This window comes from Malania oleifera, chromosome 4, assembly GCF_029873635.1.
Source record: "Malania oleifera isolate guangnan ecotype guangnan chromosome 4, ASM2987363v1, whole genome shotgun sequence".
In the NCBI taxonomy this organism is placed as follows: domain Eukaryota; kingdom Viridiplantae; phylum Streptophyta; class Magnoliopsida; order Santalales; family Ximeniaceae; genus Malania; species Malania oleifera.
In genome coordinates, this window is record NC_080420.1 from 84,362,505 (window position 1) to 84,384,769 (window position 22,265).

The window sequence follows — 22,265 nt, forward strand, 5'->3', positions numbered from 1 at the left end:
AATTGACATTTCGCTTCTTATGTCTGTCTTTGACATTTTATTCCGTTCATTTGGCTAATTCAGCTTTAATGTTCGCTATATGCCACAAAAGACATGTTAAGGTCAGTATATATCAATATGCATATGTAAATATACAATGCAAAGTAGGAGTTTCGAACCCCTACTCGATAATGGAACAAGGTTCACATCACATTATTGAGGACGTAAAAATGGGCCTTTTGTAGTCATATATATCCATTAATTCGTGACCGTAGCACACGACGACGAACATTTTTTTGAAATATAAGCTCCTTAGTTCTTCATCTTCTTATTAATATCACGAACGTCTGCATTCGCTCCTTAAGCATTGAACGCTTGTGTCAATGTCATTTAATACATGAGCACATGCACGACTTTACTATCCAGTATGCATAAATGGATTGAACCTTCTAGTCGTGCCTTATTGGGGCGGCCATACCCCTTCAAGTGGAACAAGACTTGTTACATTTTACGTAGCATTATTGACCTATAGACACAAAAGTGGAAAAAAAGGAAGAGAAAGAAATCACATGCCATTATAGAACTTTAAAATTTACCTCTCACTTAGGATACATCGCACCGATATGGGACCGGTCTCCTCCATTATCGCCTCCCTTGGTAATGATGGCTATGTAACCACACATCGAGCATGCTGGCAGAAATACTTTTTCTCAGCTTGCTTGTATGATCACATGTCATCCTCTAACCATTCAAGTCTTTTAACGCTCATTTTTGGAGTACAACTGTTCGAAAAAAGATCTCCATGCTCAATAAGCATCGAGCGAACATCTTTGATCAGTTTTCATAAGGAAAACTGGTAGAACCCATTGTAGAAGGACTTGACATCAGGACGTTTCATTCCGAACATCTCCCTTCCTTCGTGTTATGCATCGACTATGTTTGATGCAATCCATTACAGGGGAACTACGTCATCCACTATTTCAACGCATTTGAAAATTTATTCTTCTTCATCCTTCGAAAATGTGTAAGAAGTGATTGGCATGAGAAAGTTTGTGCGCATCAAAAGGAAATAGGTGCAACTCAGGTCGTATTCCCATATCTTCCATATCCCGACGAGCATTTGTGGTGTCCTGTGTCTTCCCATTTATATCCAGCAATGTACAAATGACATTCTCACAAATGTTCTTTTCGATGTGCATGACATCCAAGTTGTGGCGTAGTGGAAGATATTTCCAGTATGAAAATCCGAAGAAGATGCTTCTCTTTATCCAATTCAACTCCCACTCAACACGTTTTCTTTTTCTACTGGTTGGTGGCTAACCAAATTTCACATCTCCAATCAACCTGAGCTGGTTTAATATCTTTTCCCCACTTAGTCGTTTTGGATGCAACCTTCGTTTAGGTTTTCCATTAAAGCTTTTGACACCACGAGTCCTCTAAGGATATCCAGGTTGTAGAAAACGACGATGACACATAAAGCATAACTTGCTTCTATGCTTCAAGGATAATGACCCAGCATCCTTATTACAAACTAGGCATACTAAGTAACCTTTTGTGCGCCAACCCGACAGGTTGCTGTAAGCGGGGAAATCATTAATTGTCCACAACACTACAGCATGCATCCGAAAGGTTGTCCCAATTTCTATATTGAATGTCTCCACTCCTCTTTCCCATAGTTCTATCAACTTGTCAATTAATGGACATAGGTACACATCAATATCATTACCAGGTTCCCTCGGTTCGAGAATAAGTAGCGACATATAAATGAAGGGTTCTTTCATACATCGCCATGGCGGCATATTGTATGACATCATCATAACTGGCCACATACTCTACGGGTTGTTTATGTTATTGAAAGGATTGAACCCATCTGAAGCAAGGCCAAGTTTGATATTGCGAGGATCACTAGCAAACCACGAATGCATTTTATCAACATCGGCCCAAGCTTCGGAGTCCGCTGGATGGCTAAGGGAGTTTTCATCTTGAAGACGTTTCTCTTTATGCCATCTCATATCGGAAGTAGTCTTTCTGCACATGTACAATCGTTGCAGTCACGGGATTAATAGACAATATTGCAAAACTTTTTGGGGGATCTTTCTACCCTTCTACTAATTAGTTGTATACCTCGATTCACCACATTCTGGGCACTCATTCGCATTTTCATGTTCACCATAAAAAAGTGCATAATCATACCTACACGCATGTTCTAGAGTGTAACCGAGACCCAATTCACGCATGTATGTCTTCCCCTCATAAAAAGACTTCGAAAGTGTTTCACCATTAGATAGTGTTTCCTTAATGAGGCTTAAATGTATGTTAAATGCACTCTGAGATAACCCATGCATTGTCCTTGCATGAAGAAAGATTATTAGAAATTATAATTTTGAGAAATTTTTATGGTTTGGATATAGAGGCACCCGTGCATCCCTCATGAGATTAGCAAATGGTTTACTGAGTCTATTTAACGTATTAGGATTTCAAGGTATGGTACCTGCTGAAGTAGATTCATCACCAATACGTGATACACTGACATCGCCTGTGTCCACTACAATCCCCCTCTGCAAGTCACCTAACATTTCGATTAACCCTTTCGAACGTGTATCACCACCTACTATATTTGCCCCCTCATCTTCATTGTCATCATCATCGCTCTAAACTACGTAATCATCACCATGGAACACCCATCTTGTGTATCTTTTCTCCATTCCAAAGTCTAATAAATATGAATGGACCAGATCAATGTGTTTGAATGTTATGTTTTGGCATTTCATGCAAGGACACCTTATTCTATTGGCTTTGTCTACATGACGATGTGCGAACTCTATGAAATCATGTACCCCTTTCATGTATTCTGGAAAAAACCTACCCTGAGCGTTCATCCAACTCTTATCCATGTTTGTTAATTACTCTATAACATGTTCGAGTAAATGGTGTTGATTACATTCTCATAATGTTTATGATGCATGCATCGTGAATCCTATAATCGACGACCTTCTGTCTAAAGGGTATGAATCCTATCCCATTCAGGAATGTTGCATTTACGTTGCGATCAATCGCTCAAATTCTTTCGCTGTAGTTATTACAAATTTCGATAGCGTCTCCCCATGGCTCTCCAAGTACAAAGATGGGGGAAGTGAACATGTTGCTAGTTTTCCATCACTACCAATTGTCATGACACTCCACTATGCACCCAGAGAACACAAGTAGAGACGTGCTCGAAATATATAATGACAATTGATAAAGCGTGAACGATGACAATAACGTAAATACAACTTCTTGAACTGTCCACGATGGATAATCCAAGAATGGTTGAAATACAAACATTACTAATCATAAGTGAAACAAATAATTAACATGTTCAATTGATTATTAGTTAACGTAGTATGACTAATAATCAATTGAATTTCAATAATTGTTTTGTTTCACATGTACGATGAGGCATGAATGTATAGTAACCATTCTTGATTGGGTCTAAACTTCAATGAACCCAAGAAATGACAGTAATTAATTTGGTAGTTTACTTCACATGACATTTAGTTCTTGGCCTTTCACTGTATTTTATACATTGTTGTTCCAAATATTTTCTAACCGTGCACAATCTCAAATGAATACACAATAAGGATAAAAAAAAAATGAACACTTATCTGCTTACCTTATTTGTGTAAGTAACATCCACATAAATTTCAAAAATAGCCAGAAAAACATAATAATATTGTGAAACACAAAATACAGGTAGAAACCGAAACCTCTATGTATTTTCATTAATTTCAAAGGCAATACAATGTAGATAGACACATTTAAGCACGCGTACAGCAATTCAAAAGCATGGTAAAATAGAATACAATAAAAAACAAATAAAAGAAAAAAAATAAAATAAAAGCAAAGGGTGCATGAGCACAGTACATAAGCAAATTAGAAAGTGCATAAAAAGATCCCAAGCATCTAGTCTATCCTAATCAGAGTCAGAATCAAAATCAAAATTGCACAAGCAACAAGATGAGGCCACTGCTCTAGCGGCGTCTCGATCCTATGTCATTTCCTCCATAAGACTATGCAATTTAGGGGTAAGAGGGGAGGGTGGTGGTTCCCTGTATGGGCGTGGCCTGAGGACCCGAGGCAGCAAATGGTCAAGAATATTCACCGGAGGTGAATTATCGTAATCATACGGCATGGTCGGCCTAATTGTATGAAACAACACCAGATGAGCGGGCATATCCTCTGTTAGCCCTGAGGTAACATTGGAGGACTGCTCTCTAATGGGTGGCGCATTGAAACGTGCCGTGGGCAACTGCACATCCTCAAGAGTCACCCTTGGTGCTCTCGTCTCATCCAAAATCCTTTCATGCTCACTCAATACAGCTCACTCCCTAGAAGAAGACTCTCCCTTTGGTGGGTCCTAAACCCTCTGCTGCTTTGAGGCTGCCCGAGGATTCCTTCGAGGAGACATTGGCCAGTAAAGAGGAAATCCTACAATTTAAGTTCAAAACAAAATTTTTTTAGAGGGGGCATACCTAAGATTGGATTCTCTTGATACTTCTTTATGTATTTTTATAATCAAAGATAGTAGTATAAATACGTGCTCATAGATTAGTAATCACCTATTAGCTTTAAGTATGATAGAAATAATAACTAGCAATAATAAAATTTATAAATTTAAAATATTTTAATTGTTATAGTATATCAAGAGTAAAAAATATTTAAGTTTTGATAGCTTGAAGTTTTAATGGATATTGAAAGCATGTGTGAACGTATATCCTTCAATAAAAAATATACACTAAAACACACAATTAATAACATTTTAATTTTACTCATCCTTGGCATTTAGTTTTTCTTAATTTCGAATCATATTAGAATAATTTTTTTATTTCAAATGGTATTTGATATTGAGAGAAAATTTAGTGACAAATAAAAATAAAAGATGTTTTAGGATGGAAACACAATCAATGTTAACTAAGAGACTGTTGCCTCTTTATTCTCATTATTAGTTGGATGAATGATACAATGTAAAGGGACAAAATTTCAATATGAATTAAATTTTATAATGGAAATTTTAATACTACATTAAAAAATAAAATTAAAATAAAGAAAACAATAAACCAAATACCTGCACTGGGTTCAACTGAGTAGACAATTGCACTTTCCACAAACCCCACAATTATTTGCTTTTCCTAAACATTTGCAACAACCAAATAGGCAACAACACATCAAATGATGACAGATTTGCAAACAAATAGCAGATATTAAACAAACAACTTTAACCTAAAATCCTGATTAGAAAAGCAAATGGCAGAGCAAAATAGCTGGTAAGATACGAAAAAGGCATGATCAATGGCATCCAACAATGGAGTCATGGAATAAATATCTCCAAAAGTCCACTTTGTTTGACTGAGGGGCGACGGCGAGGCGAGGGGCTTTATTCGACCGAGGGGCAATGACGAGGTGAGGGGCTTTGTTCAGCTGACGGGCGACAGCAAGGGGCGACGACTATGGGTGATGGCGAGGGGCTGCGACGGAGAGAGGAGGATGCGGAGGGGCTGCAAGGTGAGGGGCTATGTTCGTCCAAGGGGTGACGACGAGGGGCAATGGCGAAGCGAGGGGCGACGGCTACGGGCGACGGCAAGGGCCTGCGATGGAGTGAGGAGGATGTGGAGGGGAGGCGGGAAACAAAGGAGAGGAGGGAAACAAAAAAGGGAATGGAGCGAAAATGAGGGAGACTGGGGAGAACCCAGGGGGTTAAGAAAAGGACTAGTAGTGACGAATCCTCCAAACCGTCGCTACTACTCTACTAATAGTGACAAATTCCAAAAACCGTCACTACTAGCTTTAAATTTTTTTTTTATTTTATTAAAAGAAAAGAACTAGTAGTGACGAATCTTTAAATTTGTCACTAATACTCTGAAATATTTTTTTTAATTTTTAAAAAATAAAACAGGTATTAGTGACGGTTCTCAAATCCGTCACTAATAAGGGTCTAATAGTGATGAATCCTCAAATTCGTCACTAATACACTGAAATAAATTTATTTTATTTTTTTTAAATTGAAGAGGTATTAGTGACGGTTCCAAAATCCGTCACTAATAATGGTCTAATAGTGACGAATCTTTAAATTTGTCACTAATACTCCGAAATAAAATTTTTTACTTTTTTTTTTTAAATAAAAGAAGTATTAATGACGGTTCCCAAATCCATCACTAGTAAGTGGTTAATAGTGACGAATCTTCAAATTCATCACTAATACTCTGAAATAATTTTTTTAATTTTTTTTTTAAATAAAAGAGGTATTTGTGACAGTTCTCAAATCTGTCACTAATAAGGATCTAATAGTGACAAATCCTTAAATTCGTCACTAATACTATGAAATAAATTTATTTTATTTTTTTAAAATTGAAGATATTAGCTTTGGTGCAACCCCAAGAGGGAGAGGTGAATTGAGAATTTAAAATTTGTCGCCTAGGTCTACTGGTTTTATCAACAGCGTAGCACCACCTAGGGTCAGTCTACGCAATCAACAAATAAACATACATGTGCAGTAAAAGTTAACTGCAAAAAGTAAACAGTACACGCAATATGTTATTGAGGTTTAGCCAAATTGTCTACGTCCCCGCCTTGGTTATACCAGCACAAGGATTCAACTAAAGCTCACTTAACGGGTGGAGCGGCACCGGTTACAACCAGGTCAATTCAAGGGGCTGACCTCAACCAACACACCTTACTAGGATGGCGCACCTAACTTTCCTAACTGGGTCTAAGCCAGTCGAGGACTATTCAACAGAGCTAGTCTCCCTCTTCAGGCCCGTGCCTGGAATACAACCAATGTGTATAAAATTTATACATAGAAATATGCTTCTACACAAGCAGATATGTGCACTAGTACAATTCAATCAATATTTATAGCACGAATGATATGTAAATATGCTCAATGCTCCAACGTGTGCTAAACACTCAATCAAGTATAGATTACCAGTCCCGATTTAGAGTGTATATCAAAGCAAGATTTGAAACACAACACGTGAATAATACAAAATCATATTAGGGTTTCAAATATGCTAAGCAAGTTGATTCAAACAAACTCAACAAAATATTTCAATATACAAAGTACAATGGAGTTGTTTGAAAAACTAGCTTTTGAAAAGGATTTTTGCACACAAAAATATAGGTTTAGGTGTCTTGCAATGACAATGCAAGAACCACAACCTTCTAAGTCTTCCGACACAAGATTTATCAAGTAAAATCGGTGGAAGAACTCAAGGCTATACTCTCAAATAAAATCAATCAAACAATATACCAAATGAGAGTATTAGTTAGTAAGACTAAGCACAATCAGTTTAGAAATACTCACAACACTTGAAAGATCAAGAAATATGGAGTGTATGAGTGTTTTGGAGTAGTATAGGCTAAAATAGGGTTTTGGAAGTTGAGAGAATTTTGGCCTTAATCAAAATGTTAATCCCTTACTAACTATGACAAATAAACAGGTATTTATAAGCAATGAAGATTTTTTGACCGTTAGGGACACAATGAGAATAATTAAATTTGTTTTAAAAGTCATTAATAAAGTTAACCCAGTTTACCCCATTAAAAAATGGGTAAAAAATATTTTAACCCACGAGGTTCATGTGCCTGGCCTGAGGTTCAGGTGCCTGAACAAACTCAGTCAAAAATCTAATTTTTAATGATTCGGGTGCCTGAAGAAACGGTTGGTCGGTAGAACAAAAGTCAGCAGCATTTGTTCGTAAATTCGGGTGCCTAGTTCCAAGTTCGGTTAGCCAAACCAACCACTTCAGTTGCCCGAGCCCAATCTGAACGTGATCATTTGGTTACCCAGGTAGTTGAAAAGTGCTCTGACATAGGTTCGGTTGCCCGAGGAAGATAAGCTCAAATCAGGTTCGGGTACTCGAACAAAAAGTCAATATTTTGACTTGTTTGGTCGCCCGAGCCATTTTACACGACTTAGGTTCGGTCATTTGGACCCTCTCAACATTTTCAGTTAAGTTCAATTTTAGCCACTTTAATTCCCCTGATGTGAAGAGTGATGTTAGGAACTTTGTGTACTAATGGTAGGTACCTAAGGTCCAACTAGGGTCTGTTATAAGCATACCTACCTACCATGCATGATGCAAATGATTACAAGCCGTAGGGTGTACAGTCCATAATAAATATTACATATCAGAATGAAGAAATGAAATAATAAATGCAAATATAGCACAAAATTCTTTATTCTTTAGCACGAACATGACACGCCATCATGGAATGTCTTTTAGTCCAAATACACGCGCACAATGAACCTGCATGCAAGCCTTGGTACAACCCTCAGTACTAAGAGTTTTTGTCATGATCAAAATTGGGTGTGACCTATCGGGTCAACAATCTTCCTTTTTTTGATGATGACAAATACTTTATGCAAAAGTGGGTACAGCTAAGAAAGGCTCCCCCTGACTTTATGCATAAAGATAATTAAAGCAATGGGTAATTATAGATTAAGCATTGTTTTACCCACTTTTGCCTCTTCTCCCCCTTTTGGCAACAACAAAAAGGGCTAAGCAATTTAGCACGAAGGCAAAAGATGTCATTTAGATACAAAAGGTATATTGGGAGGATTTTTAAAAAAATTCAGCAGCATGCCATTTGAAAATGACATAATCCCAAGATAACTTTGTACCTAAGTGACCTGTTTGGAGTTTCAATGAACAGTATATAGCATATTTCAATCAATTAACTCAAACAGAATGTGCATCAAGGAAGTAAAAGTAGCATGCAACACATTAACAATCTTAATGTTTTATACTCCCCCAAGGGATGATTATGTAAGGATGAATATTGATTTTCCATTTGACTTTCATTCATCCTTTCAAAAAAATATTTTAGTGTTAGTTTTATCATAATCATCTTTGGTTGCCAAAACAAACATGTATTCCCATAAGGTATAATATAGTGAAAACATGTGGGCCTGATACCAATTGTTATAACTACGTGGTAGAGAAGATACTAATTGTTAAAATACCACTAGTTATAGAAAAAATGTTGTTTTGAAACGAACATGATATCAAGCAAAGATTTACCAAAATGTGCACATTGATACCATTGTTAATGTATTTCGAAAGGATATAAAAATGAAAGCAAAATACATATTTATTTTCTCAAAGCCTAATGATTTTAAGGTTAAGTGACTCACCCTAATAATATACACTTTCTTTATATATCAACTTGAGCATAATTTAAAAATTATTTTAAAAGCACAATTCAAGTTTTAAGAATTTTAGCACTTAGAAAGGATATATGGTTGTGTGCACTAATTTTGAAAAAATTTTGGCACCAATTTGTTTGAAAATGTGATCTATCCATGAGAACCTGCTAATTTCAAAACACTTTAAATATGTATGCACAACTAGCTTTAGAAAATTCAAGCTTTTAAAGTAAATAAGCTAAGCGTAAGTATTTAAAATCCAAGATTAAATTTCTTATCGACACACATTTTTCAATTTCAAATTATATTTTTTTGGGCAAATGTGTACAGAAAATTCGGCAGCATGCCGACTGTAAACAGGACATTTTCCAAAATTAACTTGCACAAAATGATCCTCAAACAAGCAGTATCTCAAGAATTTAAGGCATGCGAGAACCTATATCTATGAGTAGGCAATTCTCAATCACTGCATCCATCATGTAGGAGGCTTTGAACACAAACATGCTTTCAGTAGTATAGCCATGTATGCACACAAATCATGCAAGCCTGAATACTATCAGATATATATGAACATAAGAAAAAACATACTCACCACAAGATAGTATGTGTGTGTGTGTGTGTGTGTGTGTGGTGAGTGTGTTCTGCAAAACAAAAAGAAATAAAAGCTGTTTTAAAGTTATTACAGACCAAATGAAAGTGTGTGTAAATAAAGCATAAAATATATCAGATAAAAGCCGGGATATGAAGTAATTGATCCTCACGGTGCACCACTAGGTCTCCCCATCATCGTGATCATCATCCTCCTCACCACTCGTCTCCACCTGATCTTCCCCAATATCCTCGTCATTCATCTCTCTCAATCGCTCACCGAGAACATGAAAGTTAGCCTGCATATCGGACTGGAACTCGGAGAACTCGCTATAAAGAGAGTCAAGTCTAGCATGAGAGGAGGATGCCTGCTCTATCATGGAGCTCTTGAACTCTTGAAATGATGTAAAGAGGTCGGTGACGACAGCCATGATCTCGACGTTGAATGGTGCATAGGGCAGCTCCTGTGGGATCTCTTGAGATCCTGGACCTCTCTCATGAGCAATGGACAACCACATGTTGCCAGTGAGCTCGTATCCCATTAATTTCAGAGTGGTGAAGTTAAAAATGTCAAAGGGCCTAACTTGCTTGATGGTATCAAATGTAGTCCTGGTAACCCTCTCCCTAACAAATAGTCTATACAAGATACCACCGTAGGATAGTATGATCCTTTTTCCAACGGTCTTAAGAAACATCCATCGTAGGATCAGCCTGGGAAGATCTAACTTCTTTCTTGTGAATATGCACCACATCACATAGCAATTTAAATAAGATACGTGATCCCTAGATCCTGACTTTAGCAGTATATTATATGAAATTAGGTGGTGTACCACCTTTGCCTCTAAAGTCAGTGATCTGTAGCTGGGTGTGTGTGCTAGGTCAGCTACAAGATTTGTCATAACAAGATTAATGAAGGTGCTCACCATGAAATCCTGCTCACTAATCTAGGTGGAGGATGAATCAAGACAGATAAAGTCACCATGCTAAATTTGAAACGTCTCCTCCAGATAAGCATCATCAAAGTGGAGGTCCATCTCGAGTACCCTAGAGTAGTAGCCCTAACCATCCTGTGCAAGATTGGCGTAGAACAGCTGGATGAGCAGAGGATACATCCCCCTGGGTTGGATGGCGATGAACTCGTACCACCCCTGGTACCAAAACATATCCAGGACGTTATTGAAATGGGCTTGCATAAACTCTATGTCTAGGATTTTTCCTAAAATGGGATCTTTAAGACAAAAAATCCTATTATATTTAATTCATCTATTGGGTGTAGGGAACCACTGCTTAAGCGAAATGACTGTCGCAACACGTCTATGGTCCCTCGCCATGATAAGAGAAAAATTTTCTTGAAGGGTACTAGGTTGAGAAATGGGAAAAATACGGGGAAGCTCTCAAGGGTGGATGTAAAATGAGCTATTTTTCACGCATTTCCATATATATTAGCGTGGTTCGGGCGCTTGAGAAGATGTTCGGTCACCCAAACAGCTATAATTGCACAGCCCCACTAAGTCTGTTCGGTTGACTGATCAATGGTTCGGTCGGCTAAATTTAAGGCGTCATTTTACAAAACCGAGGATTGGCCTCCCAAATTTAAGATGACCTGCATCGGTAGGTTGCCTGAAGTCCACGTTCGGTTAACCGAAAGTAAATTTGGTTGCTCGAACCATATTTAGTAGCTAGAATGAATTTGAATATAAAGGTTCAGCCACCTGAAGAATTGTTAATGCCCTGGTCAGACTTCCAACTTCGGTCGCCCGAAGTGCAAAAGGACTGTATGGTTCGATCACCCGAGCTTGGTCAACTTCTTTTGTTTTGACCAGCTTTCCTAAGCTAAGACCCTTATGATTTATCTACAAGACTTAGGGCTTTGTGAGGACTCCTAATCAGTTCTATGAATACAAGAGAACATCTGCAGGTCAAGAAGAGATGGGATCAGATTTGACTCTCCAAATTTGTCTCATTTTAACTCCCTTTCTCTTAAGCACACAATCAAACTTTGAATGACCCTTCTTCTTACACAAAGCACAATAGTTGTTGGTGTATGGACCGAAAGAGGTACTAGCATAATCTTTGGACTCTCTTACAAAGTACCCCATGTATAGACTTTTCTTCTTCCTATTTCTTACTCCATTGTAGCCTATACCTTCCCTATCTAAGGTCATTTTTTTGCAATCCTAACAACTTATTAAAGTTGTCCTTACCTCTAGTGAATGTGTAAATGATCCTAAACTGGTCCTCTATTTTCTTTTTAAGCTTATTCATTTTCAAATTTTTAAGACCCTTACAATCATCCTAAAGTTTAATGAATTCTCTAGTCAAATTATATGCCTTTTGTTCAAGTTCAGCAATCAAGTGGTCCTTTTTATCATCATTAAAAACTTGAGATTTCAAAACAGTCAATTCCTTTTCTAATGACTCGTTCCTGCTTTCCAGTCTTATAATTTTTAAATTATTTTCTCTTTTAGCAATAACTTTTGAGTCACATTCTTTAATGCATGCATCATACTTGTTTTTCAGTATAGAATGTTTCTTATTTGATTTAACAAGTAACTTATGAGTCCTAATATATTCACTTTGCAGTTCTTCATAAGTAGGCATGCTCTCACTATCACTACTATCATATGATTCATAATTTGACACATCATTCAAATCAGAATATGAATCATTTTCAGATTTGTCTACTAAAGTAGAAGGAATAGAGACAACCTCATCATTAGTTAAAGCAACAAAACACTGGTTACGTCCCTCAAGATCAATAAAGCCTAAATCGCATGGAGAGATGACTTCCTTTTGTATGGACGCGCCATATCTCCTCTCAAGGTCATCCCGAATCAGCTTAGCATTACTACATGCCATAACCTCACATAAAACATTAGAATCTAAAGCATGTAGTAAGGTATTCATGGCATCATAATTTACCTGCACTAAGTTCCTATCATGATCATTCAATTCACACTCAGATTTAGGAACATCAGTACACCTAGTAGATTTCATAGGCACATAATCACCCTGATCAATGACTTTTCAAAATTTTCAATTTAAGGCTTTCACATACACATTCATTTTGAATTTCCATACAGCATAGATATCACCACAGAATACTGGTGGGTGTGTGACCAATCTTCCCTCACATGAAGGGGATGCACTAACACGAGCCATCATGATCTTTCACTAAATGACGTTTAAGTCTAAGTCACGAGGCTTCGATACCAATTGTTAGCTTTGGTGCAATCCCAAGATGGGGGTGAATTGGGAATTTAAAATTTTTCGCCTAGGTCTACTCGTTTTATCAACATTGTAGAACAGCCTAGGGTTAATCCACGCAATCAACAAATAAACATACACGTGTAGTAAAAGTAAAGTACGAAAAGTAAACAAGACACGCAATATGTTTTCGAGGTTTGGCCAAATTGCCTACGTCCCTGCCTTGGCTACACCAGCACAAGGATTCCACTAAAGCTCACTTAATGGGTGGAGCGGCACCGGTTACAACCAGGTCTATTCAAGAGGCTGACCTCAACCAACACGCCTTACCAGGATGGCGTACCTAACTTTCCTAATCGGGTTTAAGCCAGTCCGGGACTATTCAACAGGGCTAGTCTCCCTCTTTAGGCCTATGCTTGGAATACAACTAATGTGTATAAAATTTGTACACAAAAATACACTTATACACAAGTAGATATGTGCACCAGTACAACTCAATCAATATTGCAAGCACAAATGATATGTAAATATGCTCAGTGCTCTAACGTGTGCTAAACACTCAATCAAGTATAGATTATCAGTCTAGATCTAGAGTGTATATCATAGCAAGATGTGAAACATAGCATGTGAATAATACAAAATTAGATAAGGGTTTCAAATATGTTAAGCAAGTTGATTCAAACAAAATCAACAAGATATTTCAATATACAAAGCATAATGAAGTTGTTTGAAAAACTAGCTTTTGACAAGGACTTTTGCACACAAAAATATAGGTTTAGGTGTCTTGCAATGACAATGCAAGAACCACAACCTTCTAAGTACACAAGAATTATTAAGTAAAATCAGTGGAAGAACTCAAGGCTATACTCTCAAGTAAAATCAATCAAAAAATATACCAAATGAGAGTATTAACTAGTAAGACTAAGCACAATAAGTTTAGAAATACTCACAACACTTGAAAGATCAAGAAATATGGAGTGTATGAGTGTTTTGCAGTAGTATAGGCTAAATTAGGATTTTGGAAGCTGAGAGAATTTTGGCCTTAATCAAAATGTTAATCCCTTCCTAATTATGACAAATGAACAGGTATTTATAGGCAAGGAGGATTTTTTGACCGTTGGGGACACAATGGGAATAATTAAATTTGTTTTAAAAGCCATTAATAAAATTAGCCTAGTTTACCCCATTATAAAATGGGTAAAAAATATTTTAACCAGCGAGGTTCATGTGCCCGCCCTGAGGTTCAGGTGCCTGAACAGACTAAGTCAAAAATCTAATTTTTAATGGTTCGGGTGTCTAAAGAAATGGTCGGTCGACTGAATAAAAGTCAGTAGCATTTGTTCGTAAATTCGGGGGCTCGGTTCCAAGTTCAGTTAACTGAACCAACCATTTCGGTCGCCAGAGCCTAATTTGAACGTGATCATTTGGTTGCCCGAGTAGTTGAAAAGTGCTATAACATAGGTTCAGGTGCCGGAGGAAGATACACTCAAATCAGGTTCAGGTGGCTGAAGACAAAGTCAATATTTTGACTTGTTCGGTCGCCCGAGTTGTTTTGCACGGCTTAGGTTCGGTCGCCTAAACCCTCTCAACATTTTCAGTTAAGTTCATTTTTAGCCAATTTAATTCCCCTGATATGAAGCGTGATGTTGGGGACTTTGTGTACTTAAGGAAGGTACCTAAGGTCCAACTAGGGTTTGTTATGAGCATACCTACCTACCATGTATGATGCAAATTATTACAAGCCGTTGGGTGTATAGTCCATAATTAATATTATATCCCATAATGAAGAAATGAAATACTAGATACAAATACAGCACAAAATTCTTCATTCTTTGGCACGAAAACGACACGCCATCATGGTATGTCTTTTAGTCCGAATACGGGTGCACAGTAAACCTGCATGCAAGCTTTAGTACAACAATCAGTATCAAGAGTATTTGTCATGATCAAAACTAGGTGTGACCTATCAGGTCAACAAAAGAAATATTAGTGACGATTCCCAAATCCGTCACTAATAATGGTTTAGTAGTGACGAATCTTTAAATTCGCCACTAATATTCTGAAATAATTTTTAAAATTTTTTTAAAATAAAAGAAGTATTAGTGACAGTTCCCAATTCCGTCACTAATAAGTGGCTAATAGTAACGAATCTTCAAATTTGTCACTAATACTCTGAAATAAATTTTTTTAATTTTTTTAAAAATTATCATAGTAACGGTTATTTAATCGTCACTAATAAGAGTCTTTTAGTGATGGATTTAATTCGTCACTAATACTACAGAAGTCATCGCTAAAATTTTTTCGGAATAATTTCTGCCCGAAAAATGTTTTCCCACGATTTTTTCCTGGTTTTAGTGATGAAATTATTCGTGATAGTTTCAAATTTTTCACTAATAGTGTCGTATTAGTGACGGTTGATAAAACCATCACTAATACTCACTTTTAGTGACGAAATTGAATTCGTCACTAATAGTTTTGTCACTAAAACCAGTTTTTGCAGTGAATAAATACCCGCTTCCTCGCATTGATGATTTGTTTGATCAACTTCAGGGAACACAGACTTTCTCAAAGATTGATCTACGATTTAGGTACCATCAAGTAAAGGTCTGGGCAGAGGACGTTCCAATGGTAGCACTTCGGACTCAGCATGGCCATTATGAGTTCCTGGTTATGCCATTTGGACTGACGAATGCTCCTGCTGTATTCATGGACTTAATGAATAGGGTTTTCCATTAGTACCTCGATCAGTTTATGGTGGTTTTTATTGATGATATTTTGGTATATTCAAAGAGCCCTGAGAGCACAAGGATCATTTAAGGATAGTTTTTCAGGTGCTGAGAGAAAGAAGGTTGTATGCAAAGTTCAAGAAGTGTGAGTTCTGGTTGAAGCAAGTCACTTTCATCGAACACGTGATATCCAGGGGTGGCCTTTTTGTGGATTTGAGCAAGATTAAGGCAATAGTGGATTGGGAAAGATAAAAAATGTACAGGAAGTTTGGAGTTTCATGTGATTGGTAAGATACTATCGTCGATTTGTAGAGGGATTCTATAAATTGGCTACTCTTTTAACAAAATTGACTAGGAAAAGTGTGAAGTTTGATTGGACCGATGAGTGTGAACAAAGTTTTCAAGAGTTAAAGCAACGACTTATCACTACACTAGTTTTGAAAATACCTTTAGGAGAAGAAGGTTTTGTAATTTACAGTGACGCATCACACAAAGGGCTCGGTTTTGTACTGATGCAACAGGAAAAAGTGATAGCTTATGCTTCCTGACATCTTAAAGAGTACGAGAAGAATTACCCTACCCATGATCTGGAATTAGTTGCGGTGATATATGCTTTGAAAATTTGGAGGTATTATTTGTACGACGGAAAATGTGAAATATATACTAATCACAAAAGTTTGAAATATTTCTTTACACAGAATGAGTTAAATATGAGGCAGAGGAGGTGGCTGGAATTGATTAAAGATTATGACTGCACCATCAGTTACCACCCAGGGAAAGCAAATATGGTAGCTGATGTTTTAAGCGAGAAATCAGGGAAAGCCTCAGTATCAGTAATAGTGACTCAGCATCCAATCAATATGGATTTAGAAAGACTTGGTGTGGAGTTGGTAGAAGGAAATCACCAGGCACTCATTGCTAATTTGGTACTTCAGCCCACCTTACAAGAAAGAATTAAAGCTGCTCAGGTGAAAGATGTGGAATTAGTAAAGATTACGGATAAAGTGCAAAATGGTTAGGGAGTAGATTTTAATATATCAGATGATGAAGCTTTGAGGTTCCATACCAGATTATGTGTACCTGCTGATGCAAAGATTAAAAGAATCATTTTAGAGGAGACATATCGATCCTTTTATACAGTGCACTGAGGAAGTACTAAGATGTACAGGGATCTACACAATTCTTTTTGGTGGGGCAATAAAAAGAAAGAAATTGCTATATATGTAGACCATTGTTTGACATGTCAGCAGATGAAAGCTAAGCATCAGAGACTGACGAGAACGTTGCAACCACTTCACATCCTCGAATGGAAGTGGGAGCACATTTCTATGGATTTTGTCACAGGATTACCGCCGACACTTCATGGACAGGACGCTATCTAGGTAGTGGTTGACTGATTGATGAAGACTGCCCATTTTCATCCCATCAGAGTTAACTACTCCATGAGTAGGTTGGCGAAACTATATATACCGGAGATAGTTAGACTCCATGGAGTAGCAGTGTCCATCGTTTCTGACCGAGATCCACGGTTCACATCTCAATTTTGGAAGAGTTTGCAAAGAGCCATGGTTACATAGTTTACATTTAGTACAACCTTTCATCCTCAGAACAATGGACAGATAAAAAGGACCATACAAATATTAGAGGATATGTTGCAAGCCTGCGTGCTGGACTTTGGAGGTAGTTGGATCCAATATTTACCATTGTTTGAATTTTCTTATAACAATAGCTACGATGCTAGTATTGGGATGACACCATATGAAGCATTGTATGGTAGGAGGTGTCGATCTCTGTTATATTGTGATGAATTGGTGAAAGGTAGGTTTTGGGGCCAGAGATGGTTCAGTAGACTTCAGAGAAGATCATATTCATCCGAGACTGAATTAAAATAGCTCAAAATCAATAGAAAAGTTATGCAGACACTCATCGACGAGAGCTGGAGTTTGGTGTGGGGGATCATATATTCTTGAAAGTTGCACCGATGAAAGGAGTTATGAGGTTTGGGAAAAAGGGTAAGCTGATCCCTAGGTATATTGGACCATTTGAGATCCTGGAAAGAGTGGGTCAAGTTGCCTATAGGTTAGCATTACCTCCAGTGCTGTCTAAGATCCATGACATATTCCATTTATCAATGTTGAGGAAATATGTCCCAAATCCTTCATATGTAATCAGTTATAAGGCATTGGAGCTTAGAGATACCTTATTATATGAAGAAGTGCCAGTATAGATTCTGGATCAGAAATAAAAGGAAAGTACTCTGGCGCAATCACGCAGTAGAAGAAGTTTCATGGGAATTGGAGGATAAGATGTGTCGAAGATATCCACACCTGTTCAGCGGGGTCCAGAGTTGAGTTAGATTGTTTTGTTTATTGACTTGTACAATGTAGGCTAGTTAGTATTTTTGATTTTAGGTTATAGATGGTTTTGATAGAGTTTTCCTTTATTTAATTGATTGTAATCTCTCATGACCCTATTGTAACCACGGTATTCCTCCGCCATAAGTGAGGGTAATTAATAAAATTTCAGCATTTTCCTTAAAGTGGTACAAGAGATAGATGAAAAATTTCGAGGATGAAATTTTTGTAAAGAGGGGAGGATGTAAAGACCAAAAAAATTGAAATAATAAGAAAAAAGAAGAAAGAAAAAAGAAAAAAGAAAAAAGAAGGAATTTGGTTTGGTGCAGACCAAACTGTCGACAGTTTGGTGGGGGCATAGAAAACCATTGACGGTTTTGTGTTTTGCAACCGGTTAAAGGTAAAACATATGGTGAAAAAGGTTTGGTTAAAAAGCCAAACGATCGTCAATTTTTGGGGAAATCGCCGAAGGTTTTGTCCAACTCGGACTTGTATATAAAGGGGACTTAAGTTCATTTTGAGAGGAATTAAATTCTCTCTCTCTCTCTCTCTCTCTCTCTCTCTCTCTCTCTTCATTCTCTTCCCCAAATCTTCCCCAAATCGATGATTAGACACCACTATGAGGTTCTAGAGTCGATCCTCATCAATTTAATCGAAGCAGAATTGTGTTTTGAGGATCCTGGGCACCACTCCAAAGTTGAGGTAAGGGAATTAATTATGTTGTTGTTTTAAGATTTAACTGGTTGATGGAGTGTGTGGTGTTTGAATTGGTGTATTCCCAAGAGGGGGGGTGAATTGGGTATTTAAAAATTTAGCCCCTAGGTTCAACCAGTTCACCAACAGTATATTCACAACCTAGGGTCAGTCTACCCAAATGCGCAGATAAGTAAAATATGTGAAATTTAAATCATGCGCATCATTCACACAATAACATACACGTGCGGTAAATATAAAGTGCGGAAATGCAAATAGACACACGATATGTTATCGGGGTTTGGCCAACTGTGCCTACGTCCTCACCTCTAGCTCGCAAGCCCGAGGATACCACTAAAAGTTCACTTAACAGGTGGAGTAGCACCAATTACAACTAGATCAATTAGCACAGGACTGACCTCAACCTTTACAATCAAGTCAATTAGCGGGGCGGACCTTAACCTACACCTTAACAGGATGGTGCACCTAACTTTCCTAACCAGGTCTAAGCCAATCCGGGACTATTTCAAAGGGCTGGTCTCCCTCTTCAGGCTCGCGTCTGGAAATACAACAGTATGTTCACAATCAATGAAATTGGTACAATGATTATGCTTTCTTGTAAAGCAGATGTGTACCCAGTTATGTGCAATCACATATACCACCAATAAGATATAATGAGTAAGCTCAATGTGGTTTAATATATCAACTCTCAAATACATTTGTAATCGATGTAATTAGTGTGTGAGAGTGCAATCATTATAATCTTTGTATCACAAGATGTATTTATTCTAAGTGCTCAAACAAAGATATTAGCCAAACAATATATATATATATATATATATATGTATATTTCAATCAGGAGATTTTCTTAATCGTATGATGCTCTAGTAATGTATATGTTTGGTTTGCAAAAAGTGTTTAATCTTTGTATTCAAAAAATGATATAAATCATTGAATATTGCAACAAAGATTTTGTCACATAAACAAATATCTCTGCAAATATTTTTCAAGATAAAAACACAATAGATATTTTAAAATAATTTTGAAAAGATTTTGCAACCAAAACAGAAGACAAGCTTCTCAAGATGTTGTAATGAGGGTGCAATCTCAGAAGATCTAACAAAGTCTTCTTAGGATAGACTTATTAACAAAGTCCCCTAAGAATACTTAAGGTTTTTCTCTCAAGAAAAGTTATATCATACAATCACAAACCAAAGGAGGGCAAACCCTTTTAGAGCAAACAATCACTTAAAACAAACTTACAAAGGATGTAGGCAATAGTAGAAGGTAAGTATGAGTGAATGGAGCTTAGATATGAGTATTATGGATTTTTAGAATTTCAGAGAATTTGTAAGAACCTGAACTGTGATATAGGGAAATTAATTAATTAAGAGAGGGGTAAATTAGCAATTAAGCAAGCTTCGTCGATGAAGCCAAAGTTCGTCGACGAATTCTTTGTATTTCTTGGCGATGAAGTACAGAGTCTCATCGACGAGGAGTGGCCGGGTCAAAGGGTTATAAATAGATATTTTCATTACTTCTCAGCTAAGAAAACTCAAATTCAGTTATAAATAAATATTTTCATTACTTCTCAGTTAAGAAAACTCAACTTACTCTCTACCTTTCTAGATTTCTTCATCGTATGTAGAGGGAATCGTAGATTCGACGTTACCACAAGGATCAGAGAAGGATTCTCTACAAGTTCTATGAATTGGATCGTTGATTCGGGTATCTTCGGGTTTTGGCTCGAAATTGAGGTAAGACTCGGTTTTCAAATCTGATCCGTTAGTTGTGTAGAGAATAGGTTTGTGAGCATATTTTGTATTGTGGTATATAGGTTTTGGAACTCGGTTCGCTGTGTAGGGGCCTTGGAGTTCGGGATTTGTCATTTGGGGAAAGGTAAGGGGATTCAGTTTATGCCGGGTATTTTTGAAATCGGACTCAATAGAATTGTGGTTCATGGTCCTTTGTGCATTTTGGTTACTCATTTGAGAGGATCTGACGGGTAAAATTATGGGTTTTTCATGTTACAGTTTTGGGAAAAAGGGGGTATTGGGTTGCATCCCTGGTTTTGTTGAAAACCGCATGTATATGGTGATTTATACTATGTAATAGGGATGGTCGTGCCTTGACTTTATATTAAATTGTATATGTTTGGAAAACATGATTTTTGGATTTCCAAATGGGTGTGGTTTGTTTGATTATATGAGCATGCATTGTTGTGTTTTATTGAAATGCAATAGGAACTAGGTTCCGAGTTGTTCCAAGTACTGAAAGAGTGTCCAGCTCTATATCTGTGGGCATATGAAATCGCTAGGCCATGTTTGGAAAGAGTGTCCAACTCTATATCTGAGGGTGTGGGCCTTACTGATTGATCACTGAAGGGTGTGGATCCACCAGTTTGTACCGGTACGATGCCATGGGAGCTTGGGGTTCGCCATGTGCTGGGGACGTCGTGTATCACGGGTTGGCTACGGGCCGACACCGAATATCGCGAGCTAGCTATGGCCGAAGGGTGTGATGACACTAGGTTGATCATGTGTGTGTGTGTGCGTGTGTGCGTGTATGCACTATACTGGAACCGTTTTATGAAAATACTGGAATTGCATTTAACTGTGTATGTTTTGCTATCATGATAACACTCAAATGCCACACACCAATATAACTTGTATTTGCCTTACTAAGAGGTGTCTCACCTCTGCTGTACGAACATATTTTTCAAGTCCTTTGGGTAACCGAAACTAGTATCCTGTTTTTGGGAGCGTAGTGGTTAGTGTACTGCGAGAAGTACTTGGGTAAGTACTAGGACTATACTGGGTGGTTTTTTGGTGGTTTTGGCTGACACCCCAGTTCGTGTTGTATTTTTGTGGAGTTGACTCCTTGTATAGACTCTGGTATGGTACAATTTGTGTATAGAAAGACTTATTTTCTACTGTGTACCTGTTGTGTATGTGGATATGTATAGGGTGCCTGGGAACCCCATGGGGTCGGACCCAACCGTTTTGTGAAAATACTTGAATTGCATTTAACTATGTATGTTTTGCTGTCATGATAACACTCAAATGCCACACCCCGATATAACCTGTATCTGCCTTACTAAGAGGTGTCTCACCCTTGATGTAGGTATATATTTTTTAGGTCCTTCGGGTAACCGGAACTAGCGTCCTGATGTTGGGAGCGTAGTGGTTAGTGTACTGCGAGAAGTACTTGGGTAAGTACTAGGACTGTACTGGGTGGTCTGCTGGTGGTTTTGGCTGACACCCGAGTTTGTGTTGTATTTTTGTGGAGTTGACTCCTTGTATAGACTCTGGTATGGTACAGTTTATGTATATAAAAACTTATTTTTCGCTGTGTATCTGTTGTATATGTGGATATGTATAAGGTTCCTGGGAACCCCACGAGGTCGGACCCTTATTCATTGTACTGTATCTTGATCTTATATGATACAAGGACAGGTTAGGTTACTTTTTCACCCTCGGGTCCGATTACTGGGTTCGGGGCATGACAGCTTGATATAAGAGTGAACCAGGCTGC